The sequence below is a fragment of the Lepidochelys kempii genome, chromosome 10 (assembly GCF_965140265.1).
Source record: "Lepidochelys kempii isolate rLepKem1 chromosome 10, rLepKem1.hap2, whole genome shotgun sequence".
NCBI classification, from domain to species: Eukaryota; Metazoa; Chordata; order Testudines; family Cheloniidae; genus Lepidochelys; species Lepidochelys kempii.
This window is the reverse complement of record NC_133265.1, coordinates 59,189,561-59,208,909: the sequence shown is the minus strand read 5'-3', so window position 1 is coordinate 59,208,909 and position 19,349 is coordinate 59,189,561.

The window sequence follows — 19,349 nt, the reverse complement described above, 5'->3', positions numbered from 1 at the left end:
TGTAGATGCAGCTTTTGCTTTTGTCAGTATAATTTATACTGCTTCTTAGAGCAAAATACCCGACACCAGCAAAAGCACTTCTGTGCTGGTATTAATGACATCTGCCTGTAGGTTTTGCCTGTATAGAAGCACAGTACACAAATTCTGCTTATTAACAAACCCTCACTTGACAGCAAAAAGTTGCTATTATCCGGCAGTTGCTAATAAGCAGAAGGCAGGTTTGTGAGGCAGCAGCCAGGGGCCATGGAAGGAAGCACTGGGATGTGTCTTCCCTGGCTGAAGCCCTGCAAACCTGTGGGCAGGGCAGCAGCAAGGAGCGGGGCTGCAGTCTAGATGCTGGGGCTTTCCACAGGGAGTGGTGGCGCTGGGGCCATGGATCTACATGGTACCTCTGCCTGCACTCTCCAGGGGTCGGGGCTCAGCACATCCCAGTGCTTCCTTCGCTGTGCACAGTCCCCCAGCAGGGTGTGGCCTGGAGAACATAGGGAGAGGTACTGTGCAGATCCAGCATCTGGACTGCAGCCCCTCTCCCTGCTAGTGCTTGGCCCACAGCCTCCCCTTCCAGCCATCACCCCCTGTGTGGTCCCCATGTGGAAGCAGGTATGCTGGGCTGCAGCCCCAGAAAGAAGCCCTGGGACATGCTGAGCACCAGTCACGGGCAGGTGTGCCAGGCTGCAGCCAATACTTCCTTCCCTGGCTGCAGCCTTGCAAACCTGCCTGTAGAGGGTGCTTGGCATGTCCAGACTTCCTTCTGCACACCTGCCTACAAGTGGGTAGCATCTTTCTTCTAAAAAAAAGTTGCCAATAAGCAGCATGCCATTGCTCAATATCAGGATTGCAATTACATGGAATCTACTGTATTTTGTAAATATAATATATATATCACATATCACTCCCCAACTGGCATTATTATACTGGCAAACATTTCTAGTGTAGACCTGGCCAAATACTGTATAGGAGGCTCTATCTATCATGCAGGTAAAACCATCCTATGCATGTGGGAAGAAATGAATACTTTTGCCATCACATAGCATAACATTGCAGTTGTAAACCTTTTTCCTAGCCCTTGAGGACTGTGGGATTGATCTATCTGATGCTTTCTTCAGCACAGACCACGTTTCTATCCCAATACATTTTTTCTTACCCTGGTAATAATTCTGAATTCAGCCTTTTAGCTCTACTTTCTCTTCAGACAAACACCTGCCCTGTCCCACCTCTGAATGTCAGAAAATGACAAACTGACGGCTGTGTGAGGAGTTGAAAACAATATATTTCTTTAAACTTCTCTCCCTTTCTTCACCCTCCTTTTCTGTTTCTACCATACCTCTGACCTGTTTCCATCACCTTTCTCTCGCCCTGATCCTCCTTTCATCTCTTTGCACTGATACAGTCGCTCTTTCTTTGTCGTCTTTCTTGTTTTCTCTTTAAAAATGTAATAAGTTTGGATGTTGGTCTGGCCACTGGGGGGAAGAGATGGATGGTAGGCTGTCTCTGTTAAACAAAGCCCTATTAGTGATCCTTGAGCATCTGAAACATTGTGAGTAAGGCTTTCTGTCATTCCAAAATGGGGAAAGGCCAAAAACATAGAAACCTGATTTTGCTCTTCTCCCATCATGAAGCAGAAACAGTTGGACCCTCCTCTTCTCAGATTCTTAACTGAAGAAAAATAGTCTGGCTATCCATAGGGCCATTACAGAGCAGAATAACTAATAAATTTGTTAGTCTCTAAGGTGCCACAAGTACTCCTGTTCTTTTTGAGCCTGCAAAAGAAATTCCAGGTACTGGGTAATACAGTTGGCTCTTGAATCTGTAACATCATCACTTAGCACTTACATAACACATTTCAGCTATAGCTTTTGAAGTGTTTTATGAAGGAGGGAAACCATTTTTTCCCCATTTTACAGATTGGGAAGTTAAGGCCATTGCTACACACACCTCATAGAAAACCTTAGCCATGGTGCTACCAGGGTTGCAGGAGGGTGTTGTACTGCTTTAACTTGACCAGGACAGTTAAAGTAGTACACCGTCCCCGCACCCACTAGTGTGGATGCAGTTACGTCCATGGAAAGATGCTACCTTCTGATATAAGCTTATTCCCCTCCCATAAAGGAGCGAGCTATATTGATACAAGGCTCTTTTATACCAGTATAACTGCATCCAGGCTAGGGATTGTACTAATACAACTGTTATGTTTAGTGGGGTCAGGGGGAGGAACAAGTTTACCCAAAATACTTATACCAGTTTGAGAAAAATAAATAAACCAACTGTTTAGACCAGGCCTTAGGCAGAGATTGTGTGACTTTTTCAAGTTGTCAGTGAGTTATTGGCAGAGCTGGGAATAGAATAATTTCTTCTGATTCTCAGTTTGGTCTCCTATCCACGAGCCCACACTGGTTCCACAGAGTTCAAAGTAACAACTTCTGATGATAACTTGAGAGATGATCGATATGAAGATGAAATGGGCACAGAAAAAGATAGACAGAATGGCAACCAAGATCAAACCAATTGGAAAAGCTGAATGTTATACCAATAAAATAAAAACCAACAGGATCTTATTAAAGGGGAAAAGGCAAAATACCACATTTATTGTGAATACAGAAAGAATCATAGTAAGCAGTTTATAGCTATAACATTCCATTTCATCTCATATTTATTCACACATTCATTCATACACACACACACACAGGTTCTGCTAAGTTGTTACCACAGTTACCAGCCTTCGAGTTGCTCATGCCAAGCCACTGGCCAGGTGGCCTGGACACGCGGAGGGAGCAGAGCCTTGTCAGATGCTCATCTGATGCTCCTGGAAGTTGGTTTGCAGAATCAGACCCCAAAGTTCTCACTTTCTAGAGTCCATTTTTATAGGAATTTCTTCCTATGCCAGTCTACGGAAATTGCTTCATCATGCTGTTGCTGAATCAATCGGCAGATGGCACATTCCTGACGGCTCCGTGCTGCCTGATGTTATCTTGTTATTTGGTTCTCCCATTCTTGAGGCTGTTGGGTGGATTCCAGTCTGCCTTCCGGGGGGTCCTCTGATTATTTCCACTTGATGCCTTCTTCAGCCGATGGACACTGGATTCTTAGGCTGGCACCTCCCTGATCATTCAGTTATTATCCACACCAAGCATCCATCCACATACATTCTCCATCTCTATTTTAATCACAATTGTTAACAAAGCGAGATGAATACAACAAAAGGGTTGTTACAGAGTATTGTTTTGAGTCTCTCTCTGTGTGAGTACTTGTTGTTACAAAGAATTGCTTTGAAAACAGACTCTGTCTTAGAATGTACTAACACAATTAGCAGCTTGCAAGTTTCACACATAGAGGAAGAGAAACAGTACCAAAAACCAAGACACCTCTTAATTAGTAATATCCTGGAATTTAAACTAGGGGGAATCAAACTCATTTGTGATTTTAATACAGATCTTCTTTAATATGATCCAACAAAATGGGCACAGAAAAAGCTAGACAGAATGGCAACCAAGATCAAACCAATTCGAAAAGCTGAGGGCTACAGCTGACCACAAAGAACAGAACTGCCAGAAAAATCAGGTCAGTGCTAAAAATGTTCAAATTTTGAGAATTTCAGGTGACAATTCAAAGAACTATCAGAGCTTCTGAAAAGAAGAATTTCAAAGTGGCTGGGTCTGGATTTCAAGGAAGAACCAGTGCACCTTTAATGCTGCTACCTAAATGCCACATAAAGGGAATGAAATGCAAGTTACAACAGGCAGAACAGTAACGGCCACAGAACCGGAGTGGAAGGACAGGAGAAGATCTATCTTTTTTTTTTTATGCAACAACAACAAAAAGTCACTCATCATCGGTGGACATAAGCTTTTGTTGTTTCTGTACTAAAAAGAAAAGCATTTGACACTATACAGATTATATTGCTTGAGAAAGTTCTGCCTCAGTCCTTTTCCTAGTAAAGTTCAGGGTAATGTACTTAGAAAAGATGTATTTGTTTTGAAGCGTCAGCTCAGCAATGCAGCTAGTAAAGAAAATCCAGAAGTAAAATATTCTTGAAAGCAAAAAGATTTGACCGTGAACTCATGGAAGAAAATCAACACTAAAGAAACTCTGATAGCTGCTCAGTAAGATGACAAAACAATACTTCGGCCTTCATTTCTCTTTGTTCATTTGTTTTTTCATTTCTTTCACTATTGTCTAGTCTGATATTCCCACTCCCTAGGTCTTACTCAGCAATTAGAGCTAGTAGTTTGCTAAATCATTTATTTACTTTAAAAATAACTCTAGGGTACTTTATACTCTCTTAAAAGTTCTCAAACATTGATAGGTCTCAACTGTGCCAGCTGCTCTCTTCTCTCATGCCCCCTCCCATTCTGCTCTTTTTTTTTAGAATCCTGGAAGTTTATTCTTTGGTACTCAAACATGACTGAGAAACCTAAAGGAGACTGTGCAAGTGATTTAAACGCTTGTGAAAATGCCTTCCAGTGAGAGACTTTAAAGAGTTCTATCTGTTTATCTTTATCAAAAAGATTAAGAGGTGAATCGATTATAGTGTCTGGGTAACTTCACAGGGAGAAACTAATGAGTCTAAAGGGCTCTTTAAGTTAGCTGAGAAAAGCTGGCTCATCATTGTAGCTTGTCACTCCAGAACCACAGCCAAGACCTGGTTGTGTCATGTATCTCAAACAGTTCCTCCAAGGTACAGCAGGTTGACAAGGGGCACTGCATCGGGGCAGGGGCACTGTTCAAATGCGTGTCTAGGCTCTCCATGTTCCCATTCAGGGTAATTCCTCAGGTTCCACATGGTCATTGTGTTACCAGTCTTTGCCACTCCAGCTCTTGCTTGTTGAACACTCAAGCCAGAGGAATTCAAATTAACAGTGAAGGTGATTAGCAAATGGAACAAGTGACCCAGTGAGGTGGTGGATTCTTCATCTCTTGAGGTCTTCAAATCAAGACCAGATGCCTTTCTGGAAGATATGCTTTCGTGAAACACAAGTTCTCATGCTCAATACACAATGAAATGTAGCTGAAATGTAATGTCCTGTGATATTCAGGAGCTCAGACCAGATGATCAAATGATCCCTTCTGGCCTTAAACTGTTAATCTGGATCACTGCAAATTAAGTTCTCCAAAGAGTGTCTATAGATGAAAGGACAAAAACTGCCATTTCAGGAATGGTTTTATACACACATTATTATTAAAACAAACAATACCCACAAAGGAGAATAAGGCCATTGGTTCAGCCGCTTCCTTCCCAGCACTGGCCTCTTAGCAGAGGCCAATCTGCTTTGAAGGCAGGGGTGTTTAAAGTGCCCATTTAACTAAGGAGCTAACTAGAACCCACCACAAGCCTTACTATGTCTGGTTGCTGGAAAGTCAGGGCATGGCAGGACGACTTGTCAGAAGGTGGCAATTCATCATGCTCCTGAGGGTCCAGGTGTCTTACTCCTCGAGATGCAGTAAATGATTGATGACGTGGCTGGACTGCCAAGCTGCTGCTCCTCAAATGGCTCTTGTTTTCCTGGCTAAACCCATTTAATTAAAAACCTCAGTATGCTAGAACAAGCTCTCATATGCAACTCAGGTAAATAGAACATTATTATACACTGGATTCAGTAGTGCAAGTAAGCCGGTACGGTCAGGTAAGCCATACCATTAAGACATTTATTGCCGGTATGCCATACTGGAAAGACATATTTTCAAGAATGAAAATTGTAGAGCCCTGTGCAGATACAAACTTCTATCCGCAGATGTGGATATCTGTGGATAGAAATCGGTATCTGCTGAACCGCAGGGGTCTCCTGGGAACTGCAGCGACGAAAGGAGCAGAACATGGGGCTGACGCTCCCAGGAGCCAGTGCACTGCGCCGACAGCTCCTCCGGCGCGGTGTACCGGTACTGCCCCCAGCCCCATCCTCCGGTGGGGCTGTACAGACCCCAGACAGGAGATGCAGCTGCGTGGAAGGGCTGGGGGCGGGGTTGGGGGCGGTAACCCTTCCAAAGTGATATAAGCTAAACTGGAAAAAAAAAACTTTCTTCTGTAATAAATGTAGTCACATGAGGAGTTAGACTGGTCTGTCTAGCTTGGTTTAATCTCACACTTTATTTTATACTGGTATAACTACAGTAGTTTAACCATACCAGTATTATTCTTCAACTGGTAAAATTTTCCCTTGTAGGACAAGCCATCCACATAACACAGTCAAGAGACAACTGGTGGATACAGGCAGACAAGGGAACACAAAGAAATGATACAATGCTGGTCAATATGATACACTGGGATCACAGCTCATCAGCTGCCTAAACATCAAGATTTTTGTAGGCATCACAGCAAAAGAGAGTTTTCAGAAGGGATCTGAAGGGGGACAATGAAGTTGTGTTGCAGATGTTTGTGCAGATTTCCTCCAAACCACAAGGACAGCACAGGGGGACGCATTACAGTACCTGTTTGACCATTTAACAAGTGGGCAGTAAGGGCTAGCATTGCTGGCTGAGCAAAGGCAGGAGTCCACATCTCAAGAGCATATGAGAGAGATTATGCTCGATGGAGATGGGTCTGTAAAAGGCCTAGAACATGTAGACAAGTAGTTTGTGTTGGATGTGTGGAGCCCATGGAGAGGTACAAAGAAAGGGTTGACATGGTCAAAGTGATGAGCTAGGGCAACAATTTTTGCAGCAGCATTTTGAATGGATATAAGCAGGGCCGGGTTACACTTGTCAAGTCCGAAGATGATAATGTGGTAGTTGCGATATGAGGTAAGAGCTGTAGCTGTGTGGATGGAGTGGAAAGGCCATATCCTATAGAGGTTTTTAGAGCTGTATTTGTACAGCACCTAGCGCGATGGGGGCTTCTGGGCTGTACTGCAACATAAATAATAACTTAGTTGTATCGTTAAGTAACTAAATGACCTGATTTACTCAACACTATCTGACTAATTGAGATAAATGAACACAATACCAGTTTAACGTGTCTGGACTCTGCTTCCATCTTGAAGTGATAACATAGTTAATTAAATGTCCACTTAATTTGCCTGACTAATTAATAACAACTGAGAGTGTAATTAAACTCAGTGCTTTTAAGTGCTCATTCCCATCCCAGCATGCAAGGACTTAAAATGACGAGATCATAAAGTGTGAGTACAACAGAGCGCAAGACTGCTACAAATGAAGAATCCATAAAAAGTGACAGGCTACAGAATGAAAGGGTATTAACCTAAAATTAGTGTCTGTCCCTCTCTGAAGCCAGATGGTCATATCAGCTCATTTTATAGGACTATAACAAATGTGTCAATAAAGTTTCTATTATAAGGTTTCCAAGAATGTTAATACAGGTACTGCATTTACAATATTTAATCAAGGGCTGGCTGAGTCAGGGGAAAGGGCGTGGCTGAAACCAAAACTGACACTGGGATGTTATTTGTAAGTATTGTTGTAGTTCACTAACTGGTTTTCTTGCTCAGCTTTTTGGCACATGCAGGATAAACAGGAGGGAACAAAAAACGGTTATCTACCTTTCCTAACTATTCTTCGAGATGTGGTGTTCACGTCCATTCCATTAGAGCTGTGTGGGTGCCCAAGTGCATGGTTGCTGGAGATTTTTGTCTTAGTGGTGGCCATAGGGTCGGCTGTGGTGCCCCCTTGAGTGCTGCGCTCATGCATTGGTATATCAGGCGCCGCTAACCCTACGCCCTCTCAGTTCCTTCTTGCCGACGACTCAGATAGAGGGGCAGGAGGGCACGTAATGGAATGGACACGAGCAACACGTCTCAGAGAACAACAGTTACGAAAGGTAGGAAACAGTTATTTCTTCTTCAAGAGCTTGCTCATGTCGATTCCATTCTAGGTGACTCACAAGCAGTGCCAATGGAGGTGGGCTTGGAAATCACAGTTTTGTAGCTAGCGGCACTGCCCGGCTGAAGCCAGCATCATCCCGGGCTTGCTGGGTCAGCACATAATGGGATGTAGACATGTGGACAGACGACCAGGTAGCAGATCTACAGATCTCTTGGATTGGCACCTGAGCCAAGAAGGCCACTGATGACACTTGTGCTTTAGTCGAGTATACTTTGACTATCGTTGGTGGAGGCACACTTGTGAGGTTGTGCCCAAATAAATTGGTTAGTCTCTAAGGTGCCACAAGTCCTCCTTTTCTTTTTGAGCTTGTAGCAGTATCAGATGCAGGCTGTGATCCAGGATGAAATTCTCTGAGCAGATGCTGGGTGACTTTTTATCCTGTCTGCTACAGCAATGAACAGTTGTGTTGACTTACGGAAAGTCAGTCCTGTTGATATAAAAAGCCAGCACCCTCCAGACATCCGGAATGTGTAACCTGCGCTCCTCTTTGGAACTATGGGGCTTCAGAAAGAAGACCAAGTAAGAAAATGTCCTGGCCTGTATGAAACTGCAAAACTACCTTGGGCAGGAAAGCCACGTGCGGCCACAACTGGACCTTGTCCTTGTAGAACATGGTATAGGGCGGTTCCGACATAAGCACCTTGAGTTCAGACACTCTGCTGGTGAAAGTAATTGCAACCAGGAACGCCACCTTCCAGGAGAGAAGGAGAAGAGAGCAGGAAGCCAGACACTCAAATGGAAGTCCCATGAGCCTTGACAGCACGAGGTTCCAATCATAGGGAGGGACTGGATCCCAGACACATGGGTAAAGATGCTCCAGATCTTTCAGGAATCGGACCGTCATGTCGTGAGTGAAGATCGACCTGCCTTGGAAAGGAGAGTGGAAAGTTGAAATAGCAGCCAGGTGGACCCTGATTGACGACAGTGACAGGCCTGGGAGCTTGAGGTGCAGGAGATCGTCCAGGATCACCTGCAGGGAGGCCTGTTTGGCCCAGACACACCGATCTGAGACCCAGCACATAAACTGTTTCCACTTTGCCTAATAGGTCACTCTGGTGGAGGGCTTTCTGCTACCCAGCAGGACCTGTTGCACTCTGGTTGAGCATTCCCGCTTGTCCGCATTTAGCCACGCAGCAGATGCTATGAAGTGCAGCACCTCCAGGTTTGGGTGCAGGAGACTGCTGCAATTCTAAGACAGCAGGTCCGGCCAGAGAGGGAGTCGCAGCGGCTTGGCTACAAAAGGTCCAGCAGTGTGCTGAACCAGTGCCGGCGAAGCCACTCGGGAGCTATCAGAATAACCCTCGCCCTGTCCCGCTTGATTTTCACTCTGTGGATCAATGGCAGTGGCGGGAAGGTGAACATCAGGGCCCCTGACCATGGAAGTGGGAAAGCATCTGACAGGGAACCCTGTCCATCCCCTGGAGCGAACAGAACACATGGCATTTCCTGTTCTGGCAGGGCGCGAACAATTCCATGTGGGGAGTGCCCCACTTCCAGAAGATCATACTGGCTGGCTCCGGATGGAGGGACCACTCGTGGTGAGATGAGAAGGTTCTGCTGAGGCGATCTGCTAGCACATTCTTGGTACCAGGCAGGTGTGCAGCTACCAGATAAATGGCACACACAAGTGCCAAAGGTTGAGAGCTTCTTGGCAGAGGGCTGATGACCTGGCTCTACCCTGTCTGTTGATGTAATACATCACGGCGGTATTGTCCATCAGGACCTTCACCACCTTGCCCCTCAGGTGTGGGGCAGGAAGGCCTGGCAGGCCAGGAGAACCGCTCTGAGCTCCCTGACATTGATGTGGAGGGCCTGATCGTCCTGCACCCATCGGCCCTGGGTGCTCAGCTCGCCCAGGTGGGCTCTCAAGCCGAGGTCCAAAGGATCGGAGACAAGGGTCAACGATGGGAAAGGGGTCACGAAGGGAACTCCCTGCAATACCGACCTGGCATCCAACCACCAATCCAGGGATGACAGGATGTGATCCAGCACCCTGACCTCTCGGTCTAGATCGTGTCTGCTGGGGGTGTAAACCCATGCCAGCCATGCTTGCAGAGGCTGGAGGTGGAGCCAGACATGATTGACCACATAAGTACAGGCAGCTATGTGGCCCAACAACCGCAGGCAGGTGTGAACCATGGTGAGCAGGTAGCTCCTCACATAGGAGATCAGATTCAACATGGCCTGAAAACGCACCTTTGGGAGGAGGGCTCTGGCTCGCATGGAGTCAAGAACCACACCAATGAACTCTGCGTTGGACTGGCCTTAAGGTGGATTTTTTTTCGTTTATCAACATGCCCAGGTCATGGCAGGTGGAAGGCACCAGATGGAGGCTTCTCTGTACTTGGTTCTGGGACCTTCCCTTGATGAGCCAGTCGTCGAGGTATGGAAAGACCTGGACCCCTCGACATCTGAGGTAAGCGGCCACCAGCACCATACATTTGGTAATAACCCTTCGGGCCAATGAGAGGACAAAGGGGAGCAGCATGAACTGGAAATGGCGTTCGCCCACTATAAACTATGTGGACTATGGAGATGTGGAAACAGGCGTCCTTCAAGTCAAGCGTGGTGTACCAGTCTCATGGATTCAGGGAGGGGATAATGGACGCCGGGGAGACTATAGACTTGTTGAGGCGTCACAGGTCCAGAATGGGCCTGAGGCACCCTTTTGCCTTTGGGATTAGGATGTAACAGGAGTAGAAACCATTTCCCCTCATGGTCCGAGGTATCTCCTCCACTGCTCCCAGGCTCAGGAGGTTCCCAACCTTCTGAACGAGGAGTTGCTCATAAGAAGGGTCCCTGAAGAGCGACAGGAAGGAGTGGGAGTGGGAAGGAGGGACAGCCAAAAATTGCAGAGTGTAACCGTGAGACACTATATCCAGCACCCAATTGTTGGAGGTGACTTGGGACCAGGTCGAACAGAAGGGACGCAGACTGTTGAGGAAAGAGCAGGGTGGATCCTGGACAGTGACTGAGGCGTCACTCTCAACCACACCCTCAAAACGAGTGCTTCTGGTCCCCGGAGTGTTTTGCTGGACTGGGCTGTGCGGGTGAATGGGAGGAAGAAGGGCAACAGTGGCTGAAACTAGCATCTCTGTCCCTTCTTCTTGCAGGCCCCTGGAGAGACTGCCAAAGCTTAGGTGGCGGAGGCAGCTGGAACTGCTTCCTCACAGACTGCGATGTATGCATTCCCACTGAGAGAAGGGTTGCCCTGGTATGCATTCAGTCCATGCAGCCTTGCATCAGTCTGGTCTGAAAAGAGACTGTTCCCATCCAATGGGAGATCTTGGATGGAGGTCAGCATTTCCTGGGAGAGACCTGCAGTCAGAAGCCAAGAGCTGTGCCTCATCACCACTGCCGACGCAACCACCCTGGCTGCTGAGTTCACCACGTCATCTGGAGGGAGCACTTGGCAGCCACAGTGTCCTCCTCCACCTGGGTGCCAAATTCTTGGGCCAACTCCTGTGGAAGGAACTCCTTGAACGTATGGAGAGTCCCATAAGCTAAAGTTGTAATGGCAAGAGGGCCTGATGGTTTGCAGCCCAGAACTGCAAACTGGCCATCTAATAAATCTTTCTCCCAAACAGATCCAACTGTTTGGCCTCTTTATTTTTGGGAGTCAAACTGGTATGCCCCTGTTTGTCTCTTTCATTGGCCGCAGAGACCACCAGCAAGCTTGGGGGAGGGTGAGCACAGAGGTACTCAAAACCCTCTGCCAGGACAAAGTACTTCTGTTCAGCCCTCTTTGAGGTGGGAGGGATGGAAGACATTTCCTCTACCTCCAGGCCCAAGTACTGAGCCACCTGACACAGCAGGGCCTGAAGTTCTTTAAAATCATCTGGTGGGCTTGCCCTTGAGGGTCCTGCAACTGCCTTATCCGGGGACAAGGATGATGACTGCAGTGCTGGGGAAGGTTCCAGGGCATCTTCCCCCGTGGGGAAGGGAGGCTTAGTGGTGGGCACTGTTCCCTCTGCTCCAACCATCAGGCATGCCTCGTGCACCGAGCCTGGTGCCGCCAAATGCTGCTCCGAGGTGGTGGCCGATGAGCAGTGAAAAGTGGGCATCGCCACAACCGGCATTCCCCATGCGCCCCAATAAGGCCACTGTGCCGGCCACTGGCTGTGCTGCCAAGTCGGCAACATCAATGTTGATGCAGCCCATTCGCACTGTTGGGTGCCCATTCGCACTGTTGCAGACTAGGCAAAGGGCTGAACGGGGCTTCATGCCGGAGGAATCCCCTTCCGGTGACCACAGTGGGGCTGTCAATGCCTGGGTCTGCTTGCTGACCGTTGCCATTGGGGACCAGCGTCTGGAGCGAGGTGATCAGTGCCGGTATCAAGGGGACCGATGCTGGGGGGACTGAAGACGCGACGGGGAGCGCTCCCAGTATGCGGCTGACTGGGACCTGTGCCTAGAAGACTATCTGCAGGATGGTGAGTGGAGTTGGTAGTATGGCGACCAGCATCTTGCTCTAGGATATCTGCGTTGAGACGGCGGTGACCGGGAACGTGGTGCTGGTGACCGAGGACGAGCCCCACAGCACCAGGGCTGTGGCTCTGGTGACTTGTTGCGTGGAGGTGGAGAGTGCTGTTTCGTCTCGGGGGATCGGCGGCACTCCACTGCCCCCGGAGGGGTCTTAGCGGCTGGCTTACCTTAAGGCTCGAAGACAATAGACAAAAACTGCTAGCCCTTGCAATGCAAGGGAAAGCACTCCGACTAACCACCATAGAAAGTAAGAAGGAACTGAGAGGGCATAGGGTCGGCAGCGCCTGATATACTGACGCATGAGTGCGGCACTCAAGGAGGGGCCACTGCTGACCCTCCGAGTACGGCTAAGGCAAACATCTCCAATGACGTGAGCAAGCACTCGACTGAAGAACCTAGGTTGCACAGGCAATCTTAATTCTGGCATTTCCTATCTTTTGAGAGCCTGACTTCGCAACCTCACATGTTCAGTTTTTGGTGTCTACTTTCCTAGGCTTTCCTGAAAAAAATGGAAATTCCATTATGTGGCATGATACTGATGCCCACATGGCTCATCAGTAGGGTTGGAATGTTTAGATTCACAGTGTAGACTTCTGCCACTTGAGCGAATAGAATGACTGGTCGTGGCAGTAGTCTGTTAACCTCTATGTGAACCAGCCACTGGAGGGGAATGAGACATGCTTTGTCACTGGGTTTCATGGATCTTTGCTGACAGCAGAGGAATGGTGAGACTCAGCAATCTTGGGTTCTTTTCCAAGTTCCAGAGGTAAGTGTGCTGTACTGGTCACAGACACTTATACCCCGCTTCCCCCCAGCACGACCCTTTTTGCCCTTGTCTGTACCTGCTTGTCCCATCTAACCCTTTCAACTGGCTTCACACACACCCTGTCCAGCCCCGGCTTTCAGTCCTCATATCCTTGCCCAGCCAGTCCAGCCTCCCCGAGCTCTTCAAGCTCCCATTCCCACCCAGGGCCTCTCATTTGATCTCTCCACGCCTCAGGCCCTCCCCACCAGGCTCACTGTTGTACCTTCTACATTCCAGTAAGACAGCTCACTCCCGTTCCCCCGCTGCCTGGAAGCCAACAGCGGCAGACTGTCCCCCGACCTCCGCTCCTGTGCCTGGCTCCACAGCAGGAGTGGTGCCGGCTCCCCTAATGGTTTTGCACTTGCTCAAAGTTCCGTAGGCTGCGGAGCTGGGCGGTGGGAGGGAGGGCTGTGACCCAACCGCTTGTAAGCGGTAGTCCTGTACCAAATCAGTAGGGCTGCTGTGGGCGAGCCCTGGTGTCTTGCTCCAGCTGCCTGGTCATAACACCACTGAAATTTGACTCATACCAAATTTCAGTGAGTGACATTGTGATCTGGCATGCAGGATCACCATACCATGCCACCCCCCGGCCAGATATAGGGGTGTTGTGAACTAAGTTCCCTCTAAGCTGCACAGCCGCGCAGCTGCCTATTAAGCCCCGCACAGGGACTCAGGGCTGTGGCAGGCAGAGGCACCCCTCCCCGCCAGCCCCCGCGTGGACCTGCCTGGGCTTGCCATGGCCGGGGGGGAAGGAGCCCCTCCCTCAGCCAGGCCCAGCTCACTGAAGCTGCCGGGGAGAGGCGCTTCTCCCCCAGCCCCGAGCTGCTGTGTCGAGAGAGGTCTGGGGGGAGTTCTCTCTCTCCACCGCAGACCCTGGGCAGTCTACACCCCAAGCCCCTCATCCCTGGCCCCACCCCAGAGCCCACACCCCCCTGCGCCCTCTGCCCCAGCCCTGATTCTCCTCCCACACTCCAAACCCCTCATCCCCAGCCCCACCCCAGAGCCTGCACCCCCAGCAAAGCCCTTCCCGGCCTGCATCCCAACCCTCTGCCTCAGCCCTGAGCCCCCTCCCACACTCCAAACCCCTCATCCCCAGCCCCACCCCAGAGCCTGCACCCCCAGCAAAGCCCTTCCCCGCCTGCATCCCAACCCTCTGCCTCAGCCCTGAGCCCCCTCCCACACTCCAAACTCCTCAGCCCCACCCCCACCACATGAATTTTGTTATGTGCACCAATAGGAAGGTGATGTGTCATACATCACCTCCATATTGTGCACATAACAAAATTCATTCTGCACATGGATGTAAAAAATTAGAGGGAACCCTGGTTGTGCTCTGGGCACATGGGGAGCGTTCCCAGCCAGTGGAGCTTTGGGGAGTCCACTGACAACTCAACTGCTGGCAGCACTGGCTCAAGCACTGTGCGGGTAAGAGAGAGGGGAGACTCCCCAGCCGAGGGAGACCTGAGGTCCCCGTGGGAGGAGGGGAAGGCAAGTGGGGAGCAGAATGGGGTCCCTGCTAGTGGGAATTTGTCCTCCCCAAGAAATATCTGAATGGGTGCCACTGCAAAAGCAGCCCCTGGTTGCTGGGATGAGCAGTTGTAGGGAAAGTCTTGATCATCCCCAGGCTGGTGCACGTTGGATGAAATCTTTGGGGAATTTGGCTGCCAAACTCTAAGAAGTTTCTACTGAGTACATGAGAACTGAGATTTTTCAGAGGCTTATTACTTGGCCATACTTGGGGCATTTTCACAAGAATAGGACAAAACCTTTCTCTGACAGAAATGCTGTACTCCTGCCAAATGTCAAGTCCATTCTCTAAAGCATGGGGATGCGAAAGCTTCTCAACAAAATGGTTGTAAAAAAAATTTTAACACAGGAAAAGCAACATATTTTACTTTAATCTCTGTCTTGGAAATGACTGAGCCATTTTTACTGAAACTTTCCAAAAAACTTCAGCCTAAGGCATGGAAGATTTCAATTGGCACGATTTAAAGTTTGGCAAAGTTATAAGCAACTGAAAACAGAGTCTGATAATGGAAAGTGTCAGGCAACTTTAATTCTAGCCGGTGCTATCAGCTCCATCTATAGTAAGGAGGAAGGCTTGCCAACAAAAGAGATGTTTTAAAACAATTATTTGGTACAGTCAAGTTGTGCCCTTTGTTAGATTACGTAAATGCATGAACCTATTGCTACCCTCTTCCTTCCTCCCTTTCTCACCTGTTGTTGGTCAATGGTCACACACTTGTGGAGCATTCTGTCTTACGTTAGGGCCTAACTGTTTGGGGCAGAAAGTATGTCTTCCTTTCTATTTGTTCTGCACTTAGTACAACTGGGCCCAATCCCTTAGCTCAGCTGCTGCTGATTAAGATTTTTAACTGAATATTTGTTTTAAGTTTATTTCATTTTTTTTCATGTTTTAAATGTACAGTATTTTAAAATCCATATGGAGTGATGAGAAAGAGGGCTGAAATAATTTTTAGCCCAGATCTGAACTGTTGCACCATAAACAAATAATTCATTCTTTTCCTCATCTGTACATATTTCCTTTACTTTGTCAGAATACCTTCTGTCCTCTGAGGCTCCCAATCCTGCAAAGACATATGTGCAGGCTTCTCTTTAAGCACTTGGATAGCTGAGTTTGATAGAACTGCTCAGCAGCTTAAAGTCAGACACGTTATCTCTTTGAGGTTCTGAGCCCTACAGCTTGTAGGTTTTCTTCTGTTTCCTCCATGCTTTTAGGTGTGGACATGCCCAGCAAGAGAATGGTGATGCTGACTCACTGTTTCCTATTCCTTAGTGAACTGGAGGGTAAAAAACACTCGTATCTTGGGGAGACAAGCAGCTGTTTTGGGGAAACTCCTTTCTCTGAGTGGAGCAAGGGCAGCAATTTGGGGAAGGGGCAGTGAGTCTGAGACCTTCCAGACTGATGTGGAGACATTTATTTTGAAAAATCAGGAAGAAGTTGCATAGGGTGGAGTGGAAGAAGGGGAGCTGTGAATACCAAATGTTTACCTGTAGTCAATTGTAAACAGAGTGATAGTCTGTAAACAGCGGTCTCTGAATAGAATAATTAACAGGCACATGTGAAGAGATGATGGATCCTTGCTCATCAGACATCAAAGTGCAAGCCAGACAGTGAGGAATTAAGCACCACCAGAGAAAGCCACACAGCTGAATCTACATCAGCTTTGAGGGGCTGTTAAAATATCCAGTAGCCAGGTTCTTTGAATATTAGCCTGATCTTGCATAAGTCATAAGTAATGAAAGACATAGTATGTTATCATTTCATTTTAACTTTGCTTTAATAAAAAGTTGTAAACACAATCCAGTGAAGGAGGGGCACTGCCAGGAAGGGGGGGAAGAGATGGCCCCATAATGGATGTGTAGCTGGGGCAGCTCTTCCTGTGCGGTTCGCTATGACAGATCAATGGTTTGTGGTTTGCTATGTTATAAAGACTGATAAAGTAGGTGCTTAGGTGAGCTGATGTTTGGCCATGTCTATACCAGCAGAGCCCCCTAGTGTAGATGCAATATATGCCAAGATAAGGCATTTTACTACCACCATCTCTCTGACTGACATTACCTATGCCGATAGACACACTTTTCTGTCAACACAACTGCATCTACACTGAGGTTTTGCCAGCATGGCTGTATCAGTTAGGGGTGTATGTGTGTTTTTCACACCCCAGCCCACATAGCTATGCCGACAACATATTGTAGTGCAGACCTGGCCTTTACTCTGACAGCTCAAAGTAGGATCAGAAAGCAGAGGAGATGCTACAGAGATGGGAGGAGATGCTTCATTTTGATTGGTTGTTTTTCCTGTCTGTTGCTAACTGTGTGAAGAGAGTCCTGTAGTTAGTGCGGGTTGGCCAGTTCAATAGGAAACAAATGAACAGGGAAAAGGATAAAAAGAATTTTTTTGTATATAAGCTGAGATGCTTCCCAAAGAGTCTGAGGCAAGGAGAGGCTCTTTAAAGCTTGGTCTACCCATAAAACTTAGGTCGACATACCTATGTTGCTCAGAGGTGTTAAAAATTCACACGTCAGAGAGATGCAGGTAAGCTGACCTAAATCCCAGTATAGTCACCACTGGGCCAATGGAAGAATTATTCCATCGACCTCGCTCCTACCCCTCGAGGGGGTGGATTTACTACAGCAATGAAAAAACCTCTTCCCTGACTGCAGTAAGTGTGTACACTACAGCATGGCAGCTGTGCTGCTGCAGCACCTGCAATGCAAACATACCCTAAAGAGAGAAAAGTTATTTACAAAAGCCAAAACCCACTGAGTCTCCTCTATAAACTGCTATGGCGATTGACTTTTGGCTCTTTTATAACCTTTGTTGTTGTATCTAAATTTGAATTAAAAATTCTAGAATTTTCCAGCCCATTTACTAAATGTTCTGTTGGTCAGTTGAGAACTAAAAGAAAAATCCAAGTCAGGAAGGAAGGAAACAATCTTTCTTTGTATCTCAACCAAGAGTGCATATGAGGCCGAGCAGAACAAACCAGAGAACCTGAGGCCAAGCAACTTGAGATTCCCAGTGTCTTGGGTGGTCTTTGCCGTTAAATTCCATTACCGTCATTTGTGGAGGATGTTTGTCTTCAAAACCTGACTGAAACTGAGGTAAAAAAACATTTCCTAACCAGTCTGTACAGTATATCGTGAGCAGAGCACGTTTGTTAGCATGATATTTTTTGGCCTAAAACTGCCAGTTTAGAATGTGTGCCCCAAACTTAAATGAGCTGATCTTGGAGGCTAGGGACATGGTCAGGCCCTATTTAAGTTTCCTGGCACAGACGGATGTATGTTTATGCTGTAAAAGCAGCTTTTGCCTGCCTTAGCCATAGCTCCACACACAATATTTTTCCAAGGGGCAAGAGAAATCTGAGAGAGGCTGGGGCAGAAAGTGTATGTGATAAAACACACTGATCCTATCCCCTGACACTAGCTCCTACCCCAAAGCCTCCTCTGAGTTCAGGTGTACAGTGTGTAGCTCTGTGGATTTTAGGGAGAATTGAGTGGGGCACACAGTTGCCCTAGATACTTTGCCCTGCTTCTCTGCCCCCTTTGGCCCTCTGGGTGATGTGTACTTACCAGGGGCACATAACAATGTCTGTACCTCCCAACTGCAGGGACTACAGTTGTAACATGTCCTGGCATGGGGTGCACAAAATGGGGAGGGGCTCTTTGTTTCTTTCCCATCAACACTGTGCATAAGCCAGTTAGAATTTGACCCTAGGTGAGCAAGACAATTGTCCTCTAATAACCTCTTTACCACTCCTCCCAAAGAGAGAGCAGTCTGATCTCCCTGCTTAACCACACATTTCACAGCGATTCCATCTACCCCCATAACCACTGGAAATCAAAGGTGGATCAGCTCTTATGAATCCAGAATAAATACATTACTCATCTTACCTGGCCTATTTGTCCCACTTCCACTAGCAATTTTCCCAGAGACAGACTCTGTGTATGACTAATGGGATTTCTTTTGGGTTAGACGTTCCAAGGTTGTCTATTCAAGGGAAGAAATTTCATGTTTCAGCAACTTAGATGTTGGCTGCAGTTACTGAAAAGAATGGAATTGCATTTAGTCTTTTAAAATCCTTATAGGCCTGGCTGAAAAACAGAAAAATCATTTTAGCGTTGCATGTCTGAGAGGTCAGTGAAGCAGTGTTCTTTGCTGGCACACAATAGACAATGTCTCAGTAATCCCACTTCCCAGGCTGGCGGAGATAAAGCATATTATACAGTAAATCAGTTTCATCTTTAACAAAAGGGTCTACCATTACTGTTCTCTAGAAATCCCTCACTAGCCAGGTGTGTAGCAGCATGAACCTATAGTACACACTCCCACTAGTTAATGTATTTGCACCAGTCCTTCACTTTAGCAAATTCTTATATGGGATTATACTTGTTGCCCAGCATAAAGCAGGAGGATTTTGAGAGGGACAATGGGCTTGTAGCTGAGGCTCCAGAGTGGGCCTCAGAAGTTCTGGGTTCAGTTCCTTGTTCTGCCACAGATTTCCTGTGTGACCTTGGGCAAATCACTTAATCTCATTGTGCCTCAGTAATTAAATTCTCTGTGCTTCTATCATCTGTAAAATCATCCCTTCCTCTGTCTTTTCTATTTAGAATAGAAGCTCTTTGGGCAGGGATTGTATTCTACTATGTGATTATGCAGCCTCTAGCCCAATGGGGCCTTGAGCTTATCAGGGAACAA